Raw genomic sequence first — 25,896 nt, forward strand, 5'->3', positions numbered from 1 at the left:
ATTACTCAGCAGAACATTTCAGTGAGTGGAACAGTGGTAGTTATGTTAGATACTGTGTACAGATTGTTTATGAGAAACATAAAATGCACTTAATGCACCATTGATTGCACTGCTTGATGATTGTGGCCTTTGTGCCTAGAATTGTGGAGTTGACTGAAGCTGTGTGAAATCCCTTTCAAAGTAAACATCCATGGCATAACACATTGCACATGGTTTTACCATATTGAATTAAGTTATGTTACCCATAAGTTCAACCAGTTCATCATTAGCTTCACTCACAAATTATTTTAAAGGTACAGATGGGAGAAAAACCAATGGAAATGGATGCGGATCCAGTGATGGGTTCAGAGGGGGGTTAATAGTTTCTAACCTACTCCTCTCTCTCCATTTCCACCCCAAATATAATGTGCTGTCACTCCCACTTCTGACGTACCTTTTGCTTACATTAATGCTTAGTACATGATTTAAGCTTAACTTACAAGAATAATAATTTATGTGACATGAAATTGAAGTGTGCACTCAACCATTATCAGTATTTTAATTGTGAACACAGGCTTGCAGAATATGGCTGTGCAAGCATGTAAGTGAGAGAAATGTTATTTTTTTAGTCATTATCACCTATAGTCAGGAAAGTTGAGAGCAAAAAACATGCCAGGCGAACATTCACTCAACATGGTATGGTCTGGAAACAAAATGGGGTACAGTCAACAGTCATGAATGCCATTAATTATCACTATGTAATAAAAGCCCCATATTACTTGTCATCAAAGTTACAGTTTGGATTAAAAAAGGAGGGTCAATTGAAAATGTTATTTCTTCCTTTGTATGTGAAACATTTGCAGGGTTAAATGATTCATTGAGGACTGTAGCCACCTTTGCTGCTTTGACAAAAGGATTATTTTGTATGGATCATGCTATGCTTTTGCATAAGTCAGAACAATGTGGAATTAGGGGGAAAGTTCACCAGTGATTGTTTCCATATCTCATAAATGTGAAGCACAATGCTTTCCTCCTGTGGTAACAAACAGAGAACTCTGTTTTGCTGTAAAGTGAAAGAAGGGTCGATGCCACAGGGTTCTAGCTTGGGCAAATTCCTTCTTTTTATTTAATCAATGGTTAAGCATTCTGTTCTTCCAGTGACAAAAATATCATTGTAAAAGACTTGTAATATAATGTAAATGGTTTAGCTAGTAGGTTAACAGCTCATGGCTTACAAAGCAGTAGTTATTATTTAAGTGCAACTAAACTTAATGTACATAGTTTCTGACCAAGAGCACTTAAAAGGAAAGAAAAGTTCTCACAGCATTGTGCTGTGGTGATATGGTGTAAGAATGGTACACCCTGTGTGAGTGTAGGCTTCTAAGCATGTGGATGCATTGCTATGTCGATTGCCAGACCAACTGATGCATATTTGAGTAAGAAAAATTCTATTAAACTCACCATAAAAATTATGTTCCTGTACATTGTTTGCTCATCTACACATGGGCACACACACACACACACACACACACACTCGGAGAGAGAGAGAGAGAGAGAGAGAGAGAGAGAGAGAGAGAGAGCAGCATGCTTGTATGTGTGTCCAGCACCTCCTCCCAAGCCCCTGGATCAATTTCAACCAAATTTGGTACACGGATGGAAAACTTCATTAGTATCAGCACTGTATTTAGAACCCCCTTGCTCTCATGGGAGTGGACATAACTCAGAAACTTGTTTTTCAGCCACTGTCATGTAGGCTGCCCTGCACAACAGGCACATTGTATGGGAGAAGAATTGGTCTGCCTTACCAACCTGCATTGCAAGGCAGTCTTCACACCAGGGGCAAGAAATGATTTTTCAGCCCCCAAGACATAGGCTGCCCAGAATGACAGGAGTGTTTTGTTGGAATAGTATGAGCCGCCCTTATGAACCTGCTGTGCAGGGCAACTTACTTGTCAGTGACAAGAAATGGTTTTGCACACCCTGATGTGTAGGCTGCCCTATAAAGCAGTTCTATAAGGCAGGCCAATATTACTCCCACATAACATGCCTGTTGCACAGGTTAGCCTACATGGCAGGCACTGAATAAACAATTCTTTGCCCATATCTATGCTCCTGTGGGAAAATCATTTATTGGCCCTGATGTAAAGGCTGCCCTGTACGATAAGTGTGATGTGGGAGTAGTATCGGACTGCTTTATCAACCTGTTTTACAGGGGCTACTCATGTGGCTGGGCAGAGCTGGGGGTATGTTGTGATGGATGGAGGAGGGGGTGGACAGAAAGAGGGGCAGGGGGCATGGTTAGGGAGAGAGGAGACAGGAGCAGATGGGCAGAGAGGGGCCAAGAGGAACAGGGAAGGGGGGGGGGGGGGAAGGAGAGGGACAGAAAGAGATGGTTAGCGAGAGGAGATGGATCTGGAGAGGTGGCAGTAAGAGATGATTAGGAAGAAGTGGGGAGGAATAAGTGGACAGCAAGAGGAGGCAGGAGGAGATGGATAGGAATAGTGCATTAGGAGGAGGTGGAAAGGGAGATAGGGCCAGGAGGAGATAGGCAGAGAGTGAGGATGGGAATAACATGGACAGAGAGAGAAAGGAGGAGGAGATGAACAGAGGGAGGGGGAGGAGGAGAAGATGATGCAGGAGACATGTGAAAGGAAAAGAAGGGTAGTGGGTAGGTGGAACAAGTAGAGGGGAGAGGAGAAAATGGACAGAAAGAGGAGGAAGAAGAATAATGGACAGAGAGAGGGGTGAGGAAGATATGGTCAGAGAGAGGGCGGTGGATGAAATGGACAAATAGAGGGAGGAGGAAGAGAGAGACAGAAAGAGGTGGGAAGATGAGGTAAGCAGAGAGGTGGAAGGGGAGGAGGGGGGGGGGGGGGAAGAGATGGATGCAGAGAAGGAGTAGGAGGCATTGTGTCCAATATATGCATTGAATCCGTATGTGAGTGAAGCCATAAGGAAAAGTCTAGTTTTGAAATATTTTTGGGTCTTGAATTACTCTGTCCTTATGTACTCCTTTAACAAATTTTCCATCAGAATGGAGAACTTCAGTTTTATATGTAGACAGAAGTGCATCCACCATGGGGAAAATGTTTCGTATAGAATTCACATTTTTCAGCAACAACTGCCATTAAAGAGTACATGTACTGCTATGCAAATCTAAAACAACCAAGACATTTAAAAGCATTTTTCAGTGATGTATGCAATATTTTACTACTTGGTTTTTGGAACAAACTTGTTACTTATTATTGTGTCATTAGCCAGAAATCTGTTTTGCAAGACGATTAAAGATGGAACTATGCTTGCCCGAAGCATATCATAAGCTGTATATGATTCTTGGGCAGTGCCAGGTGGGGAGCATCTTAGGGAATCCAGCCAGCAGTTTCATGAGTTCATGTTTAATTGCCAACCTGAAGATGGGTTGTGATGTTATTAATCCGGTTTTAGACTGAAGTCCATGACAGCACCTTAAATTTGTAGTCTTATTGAAAACAATGTAGGTATTCAGTGAATTCAAATCATAATGGACACAACACCAATGCTTTAAGTTACGCTAGTCTACACCTTTAATATGTTTAAATTATATTTGAGCAATTACCAGTTTACTGTGCACTTTAATTTATAATTCCCAAAAAACAAGTTGGAAAATACATAATGTGTCCCAGTTCTGACAGGACTGCTTGTGTGAAACTGAAAACTGCAATGCTATCTCATGGCGAGTTGTGATGTTACAATCCTTGAAATTTCAAGAACAGCAGTGTAGGAAGTCAAAGCTGTAGCATTGCTGCTGCAGGCGTCCTGGCCGTGAATGTAACAGTATGTGTCAGACACTTGTCAGAAAATTGCAGTGGAACAATGACAAGACATGTTCAAGTTTTTTTTGGTCTTTCAGCATTTGTGGGTGAGAATTTGTCGATTTTGACCCAAATACCAAGAGGCAGGTTCCTGGTTTCTTCTCCATGACAACACCTCAGCCCACAGAGTGAAGACTGTGTACAAGTTTTTGGGCAGCAAATGGTTCACAGTCCTGGATCACCAATCATGTTTGCTGAATTTGGTTCCATCCGACTTCTGGTTGTTCGCCAAATTGAAGACGGCCATGGAAGGTCAGTTTTATGATGCAGTTAAGGAAGTCCAAGAAAATTGTACTGCAGTACTAAATGCAAAAGGACTACAGTGACTGCTTCCAAAAGAAGGCTACAGTGATTGCTACTATACACTTTTAAAACGATTTCAGATATGTTTTGATTCAGAGGGAGTCTATTTCAAATAAGTACAGTAGTTTTATGAATGTAATACATGACTTTTATTTTTCATAGCTACAGCCCTAATAGAGCTAGGACAAACTGTGTACTGCATGATTATTTCAGTGGCAACATTGTAAACATTAATTTTATGAAAATAATGATTTATGAACAAATAATGCATTCAGCACAGTCTAAAAGTGAGTCACCAAATTGTGTAATACAATGGTAAAAAGACTGATATTAACAATCTGGCAGACACAGTTTAGACGCATACGGAACAAAGTTTATCAAAATATTCAGCAATGAGATGTTGACTTGCTAGTTGCTAATTGTAGCGTTTACTGGGGCCATAGGATAAGAAAGGGTGCAAGTTGCAGCTACAGTAACGCAACAGATATTTATTAGTATTCTCACAGTTTTAACAAGTCTGTCAATATTTTATTATTATTATTATTATTATTATTATTCCGTTCTTTGATCACAATATAAATTCCTTTGATGATGACCGGTTTCAGTCAGTGATGACCATCTACAGATTTACAAAATAAAAAACTATACACCTAGTGGGCAGTCTATTTCTCAAAACAATACAAAACATTTCATATCACAATATACTCTCACACAAACTGGGAAATGTACAGATAAAATAAGGTAAAGAATACCTGTTCTGCACCATTCCCTAATGTGATAAAGCCGTAATGGCATCGTCAAAACACATAAATACACTCAGCAAAGCATTGTCAAGTAGAACTAAAATGTGTAAAATAGGTCACATTGTCCACACAGTCATTTTGCAACTGGCGTTACTCTACAAAACCTACTGAAGTGCAGTAGCTACCAGAAATCTGTTTGCCTATATGCTTCGAAACAAGGCCCCCGGAGTAGAAGTCGAAACAAGGCCCGTGGAGTAGACAACATTCCATTAGAACTACTGACAGCCTTAGGAGAGCCAGTCCTCACAAAACTCTTACCATCTGGTGAGCAAGATGTATGAGACAGGCGAAATACCCTCAGACTTCAAGAAGAATATAATAATTCCAATCCCAAAGAAAGCAGGTGTTGACAGATGTGAAAATTACTGAACTATCAGTTTAATAAGTCACAGCTGCAAAATACTAACGCGAATTCTTTACAGACAAATGGAAAAGCTGATAGAAGCTGACCTCGGGGAAGATCAGTTTGGATTCCGTAGAAATGTTGGAACACGTGAGGAAATACTGACCCTACAACTTATCTTAGAAGATAGATTAAGGAAAGTCAAACCTACGTTTCTAGCATTTGTAGACTTAGAGAAAGCTTTTGACAATGTTGACTGGAATACTCTCTTTCAAATTCTGAAGGCGGCAGGTGTAAAATACCAGGAGCGAAAGGCTATTTACAATTTGTACAGAAGGCAGATGGCAGTTATAAGAGTCGAGGGGTATGAAAGGGAAGCAGTGGTTGGGAAGGGAGTGAGACGAGGTTGTAGCCTGTCCCCGATGTTATTCAATCTGTATATTGAGCAAGCAATAAAGGAAACAAAAGAAAAGTTCGGAGTAGGTATTAAAATCCATGGAGAAGAAATAAAAACTTTGAGGTTCGCCGATGACATTGTAATTTTGTCAGAGACAGCAAAGGACTTGGAAGAGCAGTTGAATGGAATGGACAGTGTCTTGAAAGGAAGGTATAAGATGAACATCAACAAAAGCAAAACAAGGATAATGGAATGTAGTCGAATTAAATCGGGTGACGCTGAGGGAATTAGATTAGGAAATGAGACACTTAAAGTAGTAAAGGAGTTCTGCTATGTGGGGAGCAAAATAACTGATGATGGTTGAAGTAGAGAGGATATAAAATGTAGACTGGCAATGGCAAGTAAAGCGTTTCTGAAGAAGAGAAATTTGTTAACATCGGGTATAGATTTAAATGTCAGGAAGTCGTTTCTGAAAGTATTTGTATGGAATGTAGCCATGTATGGAAGTGAGACGTGGACAATAAATAGTTTGGACAAGAAGAGAATAGAAGCTTTCGAAATGTGGTGCTACAAAAGAATGCTGAAGATTAGATGGGTATATCACAAAACTAATGAGGAGTTATTGAATAGAATTGGGGAGAAGAGGAGCTTGTGGCACAACTTGACTAGAAGAAGGGATCGGTTGGTAGGACATGTTCTGAGACATCGAGGGATCACCAGTTTAGTACTGGAGGCAGCGTGGAGGGTAAAAATCGTAGAGGGAGACCAAGAGATGAATTCACTAAGCAGATTCAGGAAGATGTAGGCTGCAGTAGGTACTGGGAGATGAAGAAGCTTGCACAGGATAGAGTAGGTGGAGAGGTGCATCAAACCAGTCTCAGGACTGAAGACCACAACAACAACAACATATACTACATAGATGTTGCTATTGTGGGCTTAGATGTATTCTTCATTTATGTAAGAACCATAATCTGATACAAACACATTAGGTAAAATACATGTAAATTTTGATAACTGTTATAGAAACCAATTGTGATAAAATAAAAGACAAATACAGTTAACCATATAAAATGATTAAAAGGAAATATATAAAGATAACAGGTCTGACACTTTTATGGTGAATTTACAGTCAAAAATAAAATGTACGTAATACACTGCCTACAGCAACCTATAAATTACCTATGAAAGATAAAATTTCTATCAGACAAAATAACTGAAGAAAAGACAGAATAATAATCAATGCCCTCTGTTGGCTTGGCCTCCAGGATGTTACGTAGGTGCACAGCGATCATAAGAACTTAACCATTAGAGGGCTTTTCATACATCGTGATTTCCCACAGAAAATATTTATACAACATACCAACAGTCGATAAATAAAATTATATGGTCTGGGCATACAATCCATGAATAGGTAGGATATAATCAGTTACAGGATTAGAGCAACAAATATATGGAAGTAAGGCAAATGCATACTGTTCTTGACATAAATCAGCAAGAAGGCTAGATATAAATAAGCGAGGTATTAAGTGGTTATCGTAGTATGTTATCAAACAAAGCAAAGTAGGTGTTGGGCACAAAATCGCTTTGCCCATTGAGTACCTTCGTGACCTCATGCTTTTTGGCCTTGTAAATCTCCAACTCCTCCATGAAGTTGAGAGCATGACTCTTCTCTGGCCTGTGTAGAATATGCATACAATTCTCAATATTCCCTATAGTGTGGCCAGTTTCTGCTAAATGCATTCCCAACGCAGTTTTCTTACGTGCCTGCAAATGCTCCCTGAATCTTATTTTAAAAGAATGGCCGGTTTGACCAATATAAAATTTGTCACAACTGCTACAAACGATCTTGTAAACCCCAGAACCATCAAATCTATCAGAATTATTACTCAAGTTATGCTTCATATGGAGTTTCAGAGTGTTGTTAACTTGAAAACCACATCTAACCTTAGATTTCCTGAAACACTTTTCTATTTGTTGGAACATTTGTCGGTACAATTTCATTGGAATAGTTTTCAGTTTTTCTTTATTACTTCTTTTTTCTGGGTGATTGTGGGTCTGCCTACTATTTACTATATGTTTGTATATCCTATTATACAGGCGCGTAATATCATTTGCAGAAAGACCGTGGGCTACTGCAATTTGCTTTAATATACTAAGTTCTTGGCATATTTCATTGTTGGTCAATGGTAATCGAAAAAGTCGGTGGATCATAGAGGTGAAAAAGGCCCTTTTATATCATGGCAGATGGCATGAACTGGCACCGATAACAGTATCTGTACATGTAGGCTTTCTGAAAATGAAAAATTGATGCCTGTTATCAAGCTTCTTAATAGTAAGGTCTAAATATTTAATGGAGCTCGCTTCTTCTAGTTCTGCAGTAAAAGCTATTTTTTGGTGCATGTTGCCTATGGCTTGATAAAAATGCGGTAACCTCATTCTCGTCACCCTCTAACAGTAGCAAGATGTCATCGACATAACGTTTATAATATGTGGTCTTGTTTCTTTAAAGACAGTACTGCCATTAGACTATTTTTTATTTGCAGTGTTTCATTTAAACGATCATAATTTCAGCTTAAAATGCCATTATCAAATGTTTTAATGTTATACAGTGCCTAAAACACTTGATAATGGCATTTTAAGCCAAAATCATGATCGTGTAAATGAAACACTGCAAATAAGAAACCGTCTAATGGCGGTACTGACTTTAAACAAATATATTATGACTGTGGCCCCACATTATGGAAAAATTATATAGTCTTGTCTTTTAGTTGTGGAAACTTAGCATACATTCTAAGTCGTTCATAAAAATGTCTGCTAACGTACCAGCCATACTGTTACCCATCCCAAGACCATCTTTTTGTTCATATATTTTGCCATTGAAGGTAAAAAATTATAAGTTAATGAAAATTCTAAAAGTTCTATTAATTTTGTGTATTCTGCAGTACTACTCATTTGTATAAACATAAAGACTTGTTAAATAAAGAAGCTTTCGATTTACATTTGGAATTAAGTAACGAACTGTCTAGCACTCAGTTTCAATTTGTTTGGCAAGAAACTTCTAACACAGTAAGGAAACTCCGTGTGTAACATAACTTGAGTAATAATTCTGATAGATTTGATGGTTCTGGGGTTTACTATATCATTTGTAGCAGTTGTGACAAATTTTATATTGGTCAAATTGGCCGTTATTTTAAAATAAGATTCAGGGAGCATTTGCAGGTACATAAGAAAACTGCACGCATTTAGCAGAATAAAAAACTGGAAAAAAAAATCAACAATTTCTCTTAATATTTACACACAAGCCAAATGAGTAGCTAATTAAAAAAGCTGAACCGTGATAACTGTTCAGTACAGAAATCCAGAAGTAAGCAAATCTTTAATGTTGCTCAAAAAACTAAACTGGACTATTACTTACTCTGGAACATAACAGATCTACAGAAATTAAAATTTACTGAAATTACCTTAAGGGACATATGAATGCAAGCTGAGCTGAAACACTGCAAGGATAACAATAATTAGTACAGACCTATTCCGACTTGACTGAACTCACAAATAACCATCTGAAATGGCTGGGTATAGCATCCACTAGTGAGCATAGAACAGAAGTAATATTTTTACGATTCCTTCCGCTCTTGTGTAGCTTGCTCAGGTTCGAGGTAATGTGTCATTACATGTAGTATTTATATCATCAACTTTGAGTTCTTTCACATGAGAGACAGAATACAATAGCTCATAATGTGCTTGAAACAGGCCATAGTTAGAACAAACACTACTAAGTTGTAATGATTCATTCACCCTGCACATATGTGTTGTGGACTAAGAAATAAGCAGGTGTACATCACACACATTTTAATGAAATCTTGATAATATCACACACACAGAAGGCTGATACAGCAGAATAATTTAAATTGTGCAAATTTCTCTATAGTAAAGCATGTACACAAAAGTGTTGAGTCTCTGCAGTTCATGTAGCACATAAAATATATACAAACAATTTTGTGAACAAATAACAGTACACACTAAGGATGGAAAACCATAAGTACCCAGCACCTGAAGGAAGTGAATGTCTGACACAATCTTGATATACACTGGCTTATTCACAGTACCTAAATGCACAGAGCATTCTTGCCAAGCATACACAATGACAGTGCTCTGTGCAACAGACCATGGTCACTTCCACTTAGGCACAGCCACAGTAAACACACCATCTGTTCATGTCGGGCTTTCCTTCATAGTGAGCAACAAGAAATTGCTTACTTGCAGTACTCATTCCAACTCACCATTGCTGTCCTCTCTTCCATCCTGCACTTGGTCAGATAAACCCCTTTCACTGTCAAAGAGATCACAAGTGGCACTGATTGGGAATATGGCCAAGATAGAACACAGATCACGTGATGCCAACCTAGGCCATAGTGGCAAAAATGACATATACTCTGCCCAGTTGTGGGTGTGGACTGGTTGCTCTCGTTGTGTGCAGTGTTTTATGGAGAGGTTAATGAAGGAAGCAAGTGATCATGTCCACTCTGGTCTCTACATAGAATGCAGATTGGGTGATGCCAATGTGACGAAATGGTGTGTACTCTTCCCCCCCCCCCACCCCCCCACCCCCGCCCCCCCCCCCCCACCCCCCACCCCCGCATCCCCAATTATTCAAGTAGCTGAGGGAACTATGGAATCCTCCTCGAGGACCTACCTATGGTAGATGTGTCTCTATCTTCTTCTCTGGAGATCCTTCAAACAGTTGGTCATTTGTATTAAAAGTCCTTGAATTTCAAAGGATCCATGGAACTGGGCAGTGATTTTTTGTTTCTTTTTTCCTTGCTCTCTCCTTGAAAATTATTGACAAATACCGTATCCCCAATTTGGTAGCTGTTTGGCTGCCGTCCCTCTTTGTAACATTTGGCTTCCCTCACATGAGTCTTTTGGATATCCCTCTTTGTTCTCTTCCACTGTGCAACCACCTGCTGAGCACTCTTCCTTTCAGGCAACAAGTCCTCAGTGGACCAAAAATTGCACAGTGGAGTTTCTATTCAGTAGTCCAGAACCAAGCTTGTGGGTGTTGACTGGTGGCTCTTGTTGCATGTAGTGTTGTATACCCTGGTTAATGAAGGAAGCACTTTGGTTCTTATTACAATATGCTATCAGGGCAGACCAGAAGTTCCTATTAATCCTTCGTGTGAATGGGGGGTTGGGATAATATGGCATGATGGTGATGCGTCATATACCCATTCCAATACAGAATTGCTTGAATTGGTGGGCTGTGAATGTAGTCACATTGTTGGTAACTGTAGGCTGTTGGGGGCCAAAGGTTCCAAAATATCTTGCAATTTTTGAATGATGAATTGCATGGTTGCTCCTCCAGTTGGTCCCCAGTTGGAAACACCAGACAAACGTGGTGAATGCATCTACACACAACAAAATGAACTTGTTGCCTGCCTTAGATCTAGGTAGATTTACGTGACTTAATTCCTTTGGTCCCTATGGGGGCATAGGTCCAGCAAAATCAAAATACATCTGTTGGAAGGGTCTATCCATTGTCTTGGAAGCTAAATATCCACCCCCTACTATCCTGGTTGGGTTTGCTCATTGCACACATGTCACAATTGTGTATTCCCTTCCAAATCTCATGATCAATATCCAGTCGTATAGATTGTTGTCTGATCATTTCTCGCATCTTATACAGCCCCAAGATGCCAACCCACTGGTGACTCATGAAAATATTTGGACAGTAATGGAACCAGTTCAGTAGGCACAACTACCTTCAGATCATATTTACCCCTTATCCTACAGCAAACCACCCCTTCATCCAACAAATAGGGCTTAACAGTCTCCCCTCCTGGGAGCCTTTCTTTAATTCTGTTAAGATGTTCATTGGAGTCCTTAAATTCCTTGATGTCATGGAATAAGAGCAGAATATTCATGAGGATAGAGGCCTTTGTAGCATTCACACCATAATCCTTCTCCCGCTGTTCATCTCTTTGCTCCTTTCCCTCTTCTCCAAACATACAGCTCAGACTATCAGCAATCACAATCTCAGGACTTTGTATATTATTCACTGCAAACGTGAACATTAATAATCAGGTTGGCCCATTTGGCAATGTGACCAGTCATTCCGTGTCTCACCAACACCTAGTTAAGTGTCTGTTTGTCCATTTCTAGGGTGAACTGCCTATGGTCAAGGCAGTATCTAAATTTCTCCATACCAAACAATACAGTCAAAGCATCTAATTAATAGGTGAATATTGTTCCTCTAAATCATTCAGACCACTTAAAACATGAGAAATCTCCTTATTGCCACCTCTCTGTTCTGGCAGCAGAACTGCTCCCACTCCCAAAGCTGATGCATCAATCTATAAGAGAAATTCCTTATGTGTAAGTCAGGCAGGGCTAATACTGGTGCTGACTGCAAGGCTTCTTTAACGCTACAAATGAAGCTTCCTGGGCCAGACCCCACACAAACTCACATCCCTTCTTCCCGAGTTTGTTGAGGGGTGCTGTCATCTCAATGAACCCGCAAATAAATTTTCTAAAAGAATTGGCCATCTGACATGTCTAGCCACTTCCTTTACATTTTCTGGCTTGGGATACTGAATCCCTTTGCTGGAGACCATATGACTTCAAAACTTCATGGTAGAACAAGCAAAAATTTCCTTAATCCCCGCATCAACCATGAAAAACTTTTCTTAGGTGTAGAACATGCTCGTAAGTCAAGTTAACATGCATGACCAGATTGTTGAGATAATGATAGACATACTGAAACTAAATATTGAAAACACTGCATCTGTTAGCTGTGAGAGCACTGCTGTGCCTGTAGCCAAACCAAATGGTACCCAATTGAACTGAAACAAGTTCCAGTATTTCAAAAAAGCTGTTACTAGCTTAGACCCTTCGTCTAACAGAATTTGATTGTATGCCTGATTAAGATCAAAGGTGGTAAATATATTTGTTCCCCTAAACCATCCAAAACATGAAAGCAAGTCTGGCAGGAGTGTAGATCATAATATCACCTTCCTATTTAAGTCCATGTAGTACAAAACTGGATGAGAGCCCCCATTAGTCTTCATTGCTAAGAATATTGGTGCAGCATAAGGTGACTTAGATGGTCATGTCACACCTTGTTGCAACATTTTTTTCTACTTGCTCCCTTAATTCCTTCATTCTGTTTGGGTATAATCTATAATACCCGTATTTAATGGGAATCTGATCCCATAACTCTACACAACATTCAGCCAAATCTGTCATCCCCAAATCTTCCACTAGCACATCCAGAAAGTCCTCACTTACAGCTTTAATCTTCTCCTATAGCAAACTGTTGAAGTGAACTAACTGCTGTGTGACTTCCACTCACTACCCTCTTCAATTCGATGTGTACCATATTCCAAGTTGACCATCCCCTCCTGCCCATGTCGACAAAACTGAAACTGAACTTGAATCCAAAGCTTGAAATAAAAGTGCTGGCCTGCACAACCCTGAATCAGTCCTGCCTTACCAATAAAGTCCAATATCAGAATAAATTCAGTAACTGTATCTTCCACAACCCTCATGGCAATGTTCCAGGAATATCTGCCAATCAAACTCTTAACTTCTGAAACCCCTATCACACCCAGACTCGACCTGTCTTCTGTAAGATATTCAGCAGCATAAATTATCTAGTACCCCCAGCTACATACAGCCTTATGCTTGACAAATCACTTGTAATAGATGGCAGGTATTGAAGTACCAGAATCAACTAAGATGCATTCTGGTTCATTGTTGATAGCTTCAGAAACAAATAGCAAATGCAGAGTTCCACCCTCTCTTATTGCACTAATTAATACCATTTTGGTGCATTCCCTCCTTATATTCCCCTGTTTGCTACTGTTCCAAAAAGTTACTTTTGCTATCCCATTTCCAATCTGCCCTTGGAAATTCCTGTCTCCTACATAAGTTTTCTTAGATATGTTCCTTCCCCTCCTCCCCACCCCCCCCCCCTTCCCCCTGTTTTTTGTGTGAGTGTTGATTTTCACAGACTTCTCCTTCTTTATCTCTATTCCTACAAGAATCCATTAATTCAGTGGCTTGTGTATGTCTCACTAGTCCTTCTAATTGAGAAAACATTCTGGGAATTCAATGAAGTATAGCTCTCTGTCTGGTTTTGAAACTGAACCCACCTAAAATATGGTTCACTGTTTGTTCCTCTGTGAACTCCAATTCTAAGGCTACCACACTTGTTTTAGTCCATTCAACATATTCCATTAAAGTTTCAGCAACCTCTTGCTCATTCCAATGCTGATGACCAATCAATTCTTGCAAGGCCTTGGGCAGAATTAACCTACAAATTCCTCTCTTAGTTGTTTCCATGTGTTATTCTGTTGTGTGGATCACTCTAATTCCTCCTGTAATTTACTCTTTACAGTAGTGGCTATTAATCATAATGCATCCACATTATTTATTTGCATAGCTAACTTTTGATTTTAAAATTCCACCATAAAGTGCAAAAACTGTACTATCTTATCAACTGAATCCAGTGACAACTGAGAATACTCATTTAAACGGTACTGCTGTGGATTCTGTAACTGTGAAGATGTAGTGTCAAAGACCACTTGCTCTACCCCAACATTCTTATCTACGTGGTAACTGTCACACTGGCTTCACTGGAGTTGCTAATATGAAACCATCTTCAATGATATTACTGTAGGTTACTAGTTATTCCACCTGCCCCTCACCCACATCCATCAAGTCATTCCTCCTGTAAAGATAATGACTGAAATGAGTCTGCAATCTATACATTTGATTAGAAATGGATGCCTGCTCAATTTGCACAACCTTTAATGTTGCCTTCAAAACAGCAGCAATATCAGTAGTGGCCAACTTAACTTCTTGGGCTTGGTAGTCTGGTGTACAGGCAAATGAGTAAGTTGATGAAGTTGCTTAATCACTTCTATCTTTTACCTCTGTAATTCATAGACAAGTGCACTCCTCCTCAAAGAAGCTATATTCTTACATTGGTGGGCATTCTGTAACATTTGACACAGTATCAGTGAGCAAGTTAGCATAATTACCCAAAATATCTGTGTACACTGTCAATCAGTCAGCCACACACTGCAACCACATACGTAGTATTTACTGGGGATATGGGATCAGAAAGGGTGGAAACAAATGATTGGGTCACAGCTACATTAACGCATTACACATTCATTGATATTCTCTCAGTTTTAAAAAGTTTACAGCCTCTGCTCTACATAACAATTTCTCTTAAAATTTACACACTAGCCAAACAAGTAGCAAATTGTAAAGCTAAACCGTCATAATTATTCAGCACAGGAATCCAAAGTAAGCAAACCCTCAATATTGCACAGAAAACTAAACTGGACAATTACTTACTCTTTAACCTAATAGATCTATGGAAATTAAAATTTACTTAAGTTACCTTAAGTTAAGATTGTACTCTGACTTAATACACTACAAGGATAATGATAAGTTGTACAGAGCTCTTCAGACTTTACTTGACTTTCAGATAAACATTTGAAATGGCTTGGAATAGCATCTACTAGTGAGCATAGAATAGAAGTAATTTTTGGAACAGCTCCTTCCCTTTTTACGTAGCTAGCTTAGGTTTGAGGTGTTGTACCATTAACTGCAGTATTTATATCATCAACCTTCGAGTTCCTTCCTATGACAGACACAGTACAACACCCCATAGTGTACCTGAAGCAAGCCTGTATTATAAACAAGCACTACAAAGTTTCACTGACGCATATGCCCTGTACATGCATGTAATGGACTAAGAAATAAGCAAGCATATGCTGTACATGTTTTAATGAAATCTTAATAATACCACACACAAAAAGTGGATAAAAAGGAATAGTTTAAATGAGGCAAATGCCTCTATAATAAAGTGTGTTGAATCTCTACAGTTCATGTAGCACATAAAATACATTGACAGAAAAAAATAGCAACAATAAAAATAATTCATGTAGATAATGAAATTTTGGAAATACATTTGTCTAAGTAACATATTTAAGTGATTAACATTGCAAGATCACAGGTTAATGTAAGTGTGATGTAAGCCATTAAATTGGACAGTCAGTACAGGGATAGTTAATACTGTTTGAAGATGATGCTGGAGTTGTAGTTCAATGATGTCCCATATGTGCTCAATTAGAGACAGATCTGGTGATTGAGCAGGCCAGGGCAACATGTCAACACTTTGTAGAGCATGATGGGCTGCAACAGTGGTATTAGGGTGGGTGTCGTCCTGTAGGAAAACACTCCCAAGAATGCTGTCCATGAATGGTTGCACAGTAAGTTGAATCACCAGACTGACATACAAATTTTCAGCCAGGGTGTGTGGGATAACCACGACAGTCCTCCTGCTGTCATACAAAATTGCACCTCAGACCATACTTCAGGGATAGGTCCTTTGGTCTAGCACACAGACAGGTTAGTTGCAGGCCCTCAACTGGCCTCCTCCTAACCAACATACAGCCATCATTGGCACTGAGGCGGAACCCACTTTCATCAGAAAACACAACATACCTCCACCCTGTCCTCCAGTGAGCTCTCGCTTGACATTGCTGAAGAATGAAGGTGGTTTGAGGTCAGTGGGACAGAGCGGGGTAGCAAAATGGTTACCACACTGGACTTGCATTTGGGAAGACAATGGTTCAAACCTGTCTCTGGCCATCTTGATGTGGTTTTCTGTGATTTCCCTAAATTGCTTAAGGCAAATGCCAGGATGGTTCCTTCAAAAGGACATGGCCACTGTCCTTCTCCATCCTTTCCAGATCTGAGCTTGTACTCTGTCTCTAATGACCTCATTGTTGACCGGACATGAAACTCTAATCTCCTCCTTGGGGTCAGTAGAATGCATGCTACAAGGGATCTGGCTCAGAGTAGTTCTTGAAGTAACTGATTGTAACAGTTTGGTGTATCGGTGTGGTGCCAACTGCTTCTTGAATTGCTGCTGCAGATACAGTACAGTATGCCAGTGCCATACACCTATGATGGTCTTCCCTCTCAGCAGTGCCACATGACTATCCAGGAACCAGTCTTCTTGTGACCATACATTCTCATGGCCACTGCTGCTAGCAATCATGTACAATAGCTACATTCCTGTCAAGTCTTTCTGAAATATCACAGAAGGAACATCCAGTTTATCATTGCCCTATTACATGACCTCTTTCAAACTCAGTGAGATGTTGATAATGATATCTTTGTCACCTTAAAGGCATTCTTCACTAACTTCAACACAGCACATCCAGTCTCAAAGGTAACAATACTCACCGTCATTACAGGCTGTATTTAAAGCAAATCTGATTTTCATCCTCTTTGTGGTGCAACTAGCGCCATTTTCGTGTGACTGTTGCAAAATGTGAACAGACATCATCTTTTAGATGTGGAAACACACCTACCAACTCCTCATTGGTGCTGTGATTTTTTTCTGTCAGTGTAGATATGAACAGGTTTTTGAACGAATAACAGTACACTGTAAGGATGGAAAATCATGAAACGATGACACAACCATTGGTACACAGTACTTAAGGAACTGAATATCTGACACAGTCCCAACACACAATTTTTATGCATACAGCTTATTCGCATCACATAAGTGTACAGTGCGTCCATGCCAAGCATACACAATGACAGCCCTCCATGAGACAGACCATGGTTCCTCCCACTTAGGCACAACCATGTAGACATAACATCTGTCTGTGTCAGGCATTCCTTTACAGTCAGTGACAACTTCCCACTTACTTGCAATATTCATTCAATCTCGTTGTTGCTGTCCTCTCTTCCACCCTGTACTCATGCAGATAAACCCTTTTCTCTGTCAGAGAGGTCACAAGCAGCTTCGATAGGGAATATTGAACACCTAGAGTACAGTTCGGGTGTTGCCAGCATAGGCTTCTAGAGCTTAACATGGCACATTCACCAAGAACTTTTTACCCAGTGTTCATGGTAAACAAATTGACCACAGTTGTAAAATACTTTATTGACTGAAGTCTTGCACAACAGAAGTGTATAGCGACTCATATTATGCAAGACATCAGTCAACAAAGTATTTTACAACTATGGCAGATTTGTTTACTATGAACATGTTGCAGAACAGTTGGGGATGTTACACAGATAAAATTTTTTTGCATAGATCTTACTTGTGTGATTTCTGAGTGCTGACTTTCATAAAGATGTTAACTGTGTGGGAGCTGGACACAGGCTGAGGATTTTTGGGTGGGGTGAAGTATATATAGATTTGTGTAATGATATTTTGTGATCTGATATATTACACATTAGTTTATAAAACTGCAGGGTAAACATTTACCAGTTAAGATGGTCTATACGTTCCAATAATGATTTGTTTTATCTTGAAGATACTTGGTTTATAAAAGTATGGAAGTTCACGGTACTATCCACAGTACACCTCCACAATGAATTCCCTACTTACATCTAAACTTTCAGTGTTCAAAATTTTGCTAATTTATGCAAATTCTTAATCAGAGGCTTAAATAACTGAGGGCAGTACTAGGTTTAGAAAAATTAAGCCACCAAAAGTATTATGTCAGATCCTAGAATCAGCAACCATATTGGCTCAAATGGCAAAAGTTATTTTGAGTGGACCAGACTTTATTTACGAAGATCTCTTACATTAATGAGCTTCCAGGAAAATGACTTTGGTTGCTGGAAAGAATGAAATTAGGGCTTCCTAATGCATGATATCAGTCCTCTCAAAACCACTGATTATCTCTCGTACTAATTTTCGTACAACATCCTATTTTGGCAACTTTGGGTTCTCTTAATTAACAAGTTTTTAAGCAAAACTGAATATGTCAGTATAATCAACAGGCTGTAATCTATCACATGGATAATTAAGTTATGTGATATGTTGTATGAGCAGTAGTTTGGCTTTTTTATGTACACAGCACACTATGTGTTTATAAGTAGATTTAGATGAAAGACAGGAAAAAAATTAGTTATTTAAAACAAGTGGAATAATATCAGTGGAGTAAATCCACTTTGCTATGTTTCATGATCATTGTTAACATAAGCTCTACATGTTGTTCCATGATTGTGACATGAAGGAGCAACATTATGACAGAGAGCAAGAATTCTGCCTCAGTTAAATGTATTTTGAGTATGGTAAAAAAAAAAAAACTATATAAAATGACCTTCAGCCATAAGGTGAACTCCAAGTGCAGAAGGTGAAATGAGATGTTTGATAGTGAGTCCAACCTGTCACTAGCTATTATTGGATTCAAAATTCCATCAAGTTGTTCTATTAAAACAGTAGCAGCAGTGTGAGTGGCTTGTTGGACACTTAACAAATTAACTTAGGTAAATACTCCATAAACTGACTACACTGGCAAAAGTTGGAAATAACTGAACACACACTCTTTGTTAGAACTGTTGTATTTATTTGGTGTGGAAAGTTCTGGTAAAATATAAGTAAACTATACAAGTAATAATATTGTAAATCTCTTGTGTCAGTACATTGTAAATATTTGCCAAAAACTGACTGCAGGTGATGTAGGGTGTGTAACAAAATACAATGAGACTATTTTAAAAACATTGTCTGTTTGTGTGTGTGTCTGAACATGCTAATCTCCAAAACTACTAGAAAGATTTTCATGGGGTTTTCATAGGCGACTTGAGCATAGCTTGGGGCAACATATAGGCGTCATCAGACTGTGGAAACAGGAAGATACCTTAATTTAAAGTTTTAAGAGTCTGCTTGTGACGTAGTACACCACAGATAAAGGAGTGAGCAAGCCACATTTGTATTGAAGAATGAACATTACGAAGTCACAAGGTTTCAGTTAGGCTGGTAGATAACCTCTTCATAGACAGTATATCACATTTTCAACTTCTCTATTCACACCCACCTGTGGATCATCTTGATAGCCACCTTGGAGAAGGACAGTGGATATATTTTAACCCTGAAAATATTACAGATCATTTAGGAAACCCAGGATACACAAGTTTGTTGGCTTACTTTCAGCTTTGTGAAACTGATTATTTTGCAAAAACTGTTGTATAATGAAGCTCTGTCGTACTGTACTTACGACAAGCAGTGATATGTCTTCAATTATAGAAGGAGTGGCAGAGCTTTATACAGCCCGCTTTGCATATTTAAAGAACACATTATTGGAAGGGTATACACAGTTCATCTAAACAATGCCAAAAGTTTCTACATGTTCTTGCATTTAATACAATGAGAGGATCTATTTCTTTTGGGAGTCTGCTAATGGTTAATGGGATCGAATATCCCACTTACTGAAATGTTTGCTGATAGTGACACATACAATGATGACAAACACTGAGAGGATGCTCTGGTTAAAGCTTATGTTAACGACCGTCCACATCACTTGTGTCATTTATTTGCCATTTTGATGTTTTTTATGTCTTTTCTGATGCTACAATGTTATGGCAAAAATATCAGGATAAGCTGCCAAGAAGACTTTTATAGGAATATTGGACAAAATATAGAAGGCGAATTGACTGATAGATTGCAAATTAGTGCTCTTAATCAATGCTTTGTGGCTATTCAGAATTTGGGTATGTCAGTAGAAAGAAATACATTTCCTCAGTACAGCTTGCCAGCACTATTAGTAGAAGGCAAATAAATCAACAGAAAGTACACAGTGGAAATAAGTTTTAACATAGCAGAACTTGTGGAAACCTCGCAAAATGGTGCCCAAAATGTAATGGGAGAACAGTGCACAGTATTTAAATTCTGTTTTCGGATGCAGCTTGTGGTAGAGGAAAAACATTCCTCACTAAAATCATGTTGGCCCAATTAAGAGCCCAAGGAAAAATAGCTCTTTCCACGTCTTTATTAGTAATAGCAGCCACTTCATCACCTGGTGTTAAAACTGCTCACACAATACTTAAAATCCCAATAGATTTGGGCTTGTGTGAACACACACTATGTGACACATCCAGGAGCAGTGACAAAACCAGGATTCTAATCATACAGCAGTAGAGGTGATTGATAGAACCCTCAGAGATATTCAAGAAACTGTTCCACCCATGGACGGTGTTGTGATCCCTTTTGTGGTATTTTAGGCAGACATTACCAGTGAGCAATAACGGATGAGATAAGAGATGCGTGAACAGCTCAAGTGTGGAACACATAAAATGGATGCAGTTAACAGTGAATGTGTAGCTGTAAGTAGGAGGAAACATAGATGCACACAAGACCTCATTACATCCTTATATGTGATCAAATGCAAACAACTCATGAAAACTGTTGGAATTGTTAGAGGGCTACACTGACACATATAAATGATCAGGCTGTAAGAATTAACTCAGACATACTTACTCGTGTTGAGACAGAAGATGTAGAGTGTATCTCTCTTAACAGAGTTATGAAGCAAGATGACTCTGCTAATTATCCAGTAGAATTTTTAAACATTTTTAGTGCACCTTCTTTCCCTCATACAAAACTAATTTGAAAAATGGTGTCCTGAGTATTCTGTTGCAAAATTTAAGCCCACCAGAATTGTATAATGGCACAAGGCTTAAAACTACTTCCCTCCAATGCAACATCATGGAAGCAGAAATTTTGCAAGAAGTAGTGTAGGTGAGCGATTTTTATGCACTGAATCCTGCCCGTTCCTAATAGTTTCCCATATTGCTTTAAATGTGGACAATTCCTGGTGACCTTATCTTATGCCATGACCATAAATAAAGCACAAGGGCAGATACTGCATGTTGCAGGCAGACTCTATCATAACAGTGTGACACCCTGTCTCATTTTTTGTTATCCCATTGACAACAGCACCCCAAGTGGACAGCAAGTGACACTTCTAAATACGAAATCAGATGAGTGCAAATACTAATGTTTATACTGATTTGTAATATTGTTCTTACAATAGGTGGGTACAATGTAGTGTCATAAAAATTGACAATAACTAGTAAATGACACCACATTTGTCATTATTTATCTTCCTAAGGATGCTGGGAGGAACAAAATGGTACATTACGTGACAGTTTATTTTAGATTCTCTGGTAACACACAGACATTTACTGAATAATGTTGTTTTCCTTTAATAACAGAAAATTGCTAGTAAGCACTACAAGACCTGACTTTTTGCAGAAAGATGTCGTATATCTGCACACCAATGCTGAATTTTGTTTGCTACACTTTCAGCCAAATCAGTGAATGTGGAACATAAGGAATGTGTATGGAATGTAATATCTACATTATTTAATGCACTAAATAAGTTGCCACAACTGTAGCTTAAGGGAAAACCACACAGGTTTGATTATAAATCATCAAAAGCAATAAGACTGATTCCCAACACAGAATAAATAAATTCCACATTTGTTGCTAAATTTGAGCGACAAACTGCAAGAATATTCAACACGTTCACATCTGAAGCAAAAGTAATTACATGTACAAAAATATTCATGTATTAGAAAGTCAAGTGAAATGTAAGAATGGATAAATCATTAGACTCCTTAAAAAATTAAATGTTAAGGCTAATAACTATAGACAACAACAGAAATATGTCTTTCTAATGCATGAAATATGTGTTTATATTCTCTTGCTTTCAGCAGAATAAGCTGCAAAGATTCACATATTTGAAAATATTCTAGCTCATTGAATCAGTGTGATTCATCTGATTTTTACATGTTTATGATAATTCGTGTCTCTTGGTTATTTATTAATGCATGAAACCAAAAATATAACCACTATTTTTTTTTAATTAAATAGAAAATAGTTAAAAGCAAACATTATCCTTACAGCATATGTTACTGTGTGCTTTCCGACCACTTGGAGTGGTATTCTCTCTCCAGCTCTCAAATGGTAACATCTTTTGCACCAGAGGGTATCATGACTGTATGTATTAGATTGTGGTTGTGGGTGTGGACCTTACTTCAGATGTTGTATAGAAAGAAGCCTTATACATCAAAAATAAATTCTACCCGTATGAAGTCTCAGGCACAGCTATAAATAAATATCTGGGCAACACTGGATTTCTCAGCTAGTTTAGGAGTAAAGGTAACGTGTCACTGAATTCCTTCTCTCTCTCTCTCTCTCACACACACACACACACACACACACACACACAGCAAATGAAGTACACACAACTAAACCACAAATATTTTACTGTATTTGGAGTCAGGAGGGTAGAAAAATTCAAAACATATATATGATGTGACATATCCCAAAATCTGGTGCAGCAGCTTCTTTATTGTTCTTAGTGGCAGAGCAATGGATTCTCCATGCTTGGCTTCAATAGCTGCTTCATAACTTATACCTCCCATCTCATTTTCTTATTTTCTCCATAGCAGCTTTTCTGAATTGCATAGGTGAGAGCTGTCCCCATATATTTTGATCCTGTAACAGCCAGGCCTCAATCTCTGTACAACCATTTCTATCCCTGTTCCCACAACTTTCCATTTTCCACTTTCTGTATCAGTATTTTATGCTCATTATTTCACTTGAATCCCTAAGTACAATTTGGTTCATAGGATTTTTCATCTCGTGTAGTTCTCTTAAGTTTCCTTAACATTGTCCATCTTTTCTACCTTATCACCACATGCAGTATACCACTACTCCTTCCTACACCAGGATGAGATCTCTCTGGTGTTGTATTTCAATTCATTTCTCCTACTGTTATCAGATATCATAGTTTTCTTTCCTTATTTCTGACCACATAAAACAGCCGTGATGATAAACATGACCTGTTGATAATTTTGGCACTATAACTTTCACACATGGGTAACTGATACACCCTGTGCTACTATGGTAACCACAGACAGACAATTATTGTTATTTTTAATGTGAGGTATGCTGAGTTCTCATTAAAACTTGGGATTCAGTATGATCTTTATTATTGAGATACACTTAGTGCAATGCGTTCCTGGATTTTATTAAAAACAGTTTACAAAAACCAATTATAAATTATTTTAGTTCCTGACAAGATGATACTTTTTAACAACAAAAGAACATTGTTTAGCATTGAATAGTAACAACCTTTTAATATGCAGCTAGCTCCCCCAGCAACATCTCTGCTTCAGAGATACCCATGCATAAACTGTTGAATGGAAGGAATAATTTTGTGGGCATATTGACCTCAGCCACCAAGGGAATCTCTCTGACAAGGCAGACAGAAAGGTCTGTGACAAACAGTGAAGTGGCAGTGCTTAGTAGACAGTGGGACTGTACAAACAAGGTAGAGGTAGCCCATGCTAGTAAAGTGTTATACCACATAACCTACTCTGTACTACTGGCAGTATCCTACCAACTCGTCCACCAAACCAGTTTCTGTGGACAACTGCTCAAGGATATCAGTGCAGCAGGAGCAGTGTTGTCCATGTGCTAATCATTTATTTAAAACTGAGTGCAACATTCAACAGTGCACTGTTTCTGTTGCTAACACCGGCCTTGTCACATCTCAACAGTGGCCGCCGGCTCCAAACCTAATATTAGACTTTGAGGACAATACTGTCTCCTTTCAGCAACAGTTGCAAACTATATACAACTCTGTGCTGGCATTTTCTGCATCTTCCACACTGCGTATTTGATTCAAGCAACTATTGCCCACTCCACTGCAACCAGTTGTGTCTTACACAGATCTGCCGGCGTGTTGCATAACATGCCAACCGATGTGACTGTTCACCCACCTTTCTCATTGCAACAGTCAGGCATACATTTAAAACTACCACCATTCGATGCTGCACAGCCAGAATTATGGGTCATGACTGCAGAACATATTTTTGAGACTTTTGGAATTTCCGATGATGCCACCACATTTGTGCACCTACTCTGCCATCTGGTGGCACAATCTGAACTCATCAGTGGCATTATCCTGACCCTGCTAGAAAGGCATAAGTATGGCATAACGAAAGCCACTGTATTAAAGAGACTTTCACACACTCCAGAACAGCAACTTCAGGTGGTCATGTATGAGCAGCAGCATCAGGAGTTCACATCATCTCAGCTTTGGTGCAAACTCTGTGTAACCATTGATGTGTTTCTTATGTGAGAAACGACATTGTGGACCCCTTAGCTTCTCTACCCATCCCATGCCACATGGCAACAACACACTAGATACCACTCGCCCCCTGATTGATGGCTTGCTGATTTCCCAGCCTTTTCGGCAGCACTGCCTGTAAGTGTTGCACACCCTGTGATTACCTAAACATTGTCAGTGGTCCAATATAGATGCATCAACCCATGTAGAAGAAACCAGTAACGTTTGGCTTTTACACACTGCACAGGCACACATCACCACAATGGTGCCCATGCAGTGGCACCTCTTTGTGCCCGACCTCGTGAAACATCAGTAGTTCGTGATAGACGTGATATCATACATCAGCTCCCTGCCATAACTCAGCTTGCTGACATTTGAACCAACAGTACCCTTACACCTCCATTCAGCAAACAACTCGGAAATCGCGGTACATGGCACCACTGACTACACTGTGCTCCTTTTGCCAAGGCTGCAATGCATTCTGTGTCGTGTACATCACTGAGCCAGTCATTGGTGTGGACTTTTACACTTTCACCAGCTCTTTGATCCACTGATGGACACTGTTTCTCTGCTTTGAAGATAGTTGTAATAAGCAAAAGCAATATCTGCACCTACATCTACAGAAATACTCCGCAGATGACACATAAGTGCCTAGCAAAGGGCTCACTGAACTATCTTCACAATAATTCTCTAATACTCCAATATGTAACAGCCTGCTGAAGAAAAGAACACCTACATCTTTCTGTGCAAGTTCTGATTTCCCTTGTCTTATTATGATGATTGTTTCTCCTTATGTGGGAGGAGAAAGTTGGTGACTGAAATTTCATGAGAATATTGTGTCACAATCAAAAACATCTCTGTTTTAATGGTATCCATCCCAAATCCTGTATCACGTCGGTGACACTCTCTTTCCCATTTCTCGATAACAGAAAACATGCTGCTTTTCTTTGAACTTTCTTGGTGTACTCTGTTAATCCTATCTGGTAAGGATCTCACACTGCACAGCAAAAAGAGGATAGACAAGCGTAGTGTAGGCAGTCTCTTTAGTAGATCTATTGCCTCTTCTAAGTGTTCTGCCAATAAAACACAGTATTTGGTTCGTCTTCCCCACAACATTTTCTACGCGTTCTTTCCAATTTAAGTTGTTTGTAATTGAAATTCCTAGGGATTTATTTGAATTTATGGCCATTAGAGGATAAATATAAAATTGTACAGCTGATGGCACAAATATTCATTTCTCAAAATATCTAACAGCCAA

General features: G+C 39.0%; 1 protein-coding gene across 3 annotated transcripts in view; it reads left to right on the forward strand.

Annotated features, from left to right (window-relative positions):
• LOC126481284 (DNA mismatch repair protein Mlh3-like) overlaps positions 1-25,896 on the forward strand; it is a 175,208-nt gene that overhangs the window by 107,385 nt on the left and 41,927 nt on the right. The gene's annotated exons all lie outside the window — the stretch shown is intronic.

This window comes from Schistocerca serialis, chromosome 5 (assembly GCF_023864345.2).
Source record: "Schistocerca serialis cubense isolate TAMUIC-IGC-003099 chromosome 5, iqSchSeri2.2, whole genome shotgun sequence".
Taxonomy (NCBI): Eukaryota; Metazoa; Arthropoda; class Insecta; order Orthoptera; family Acrididae; genus Schistocerca; species Schistocerca serialis.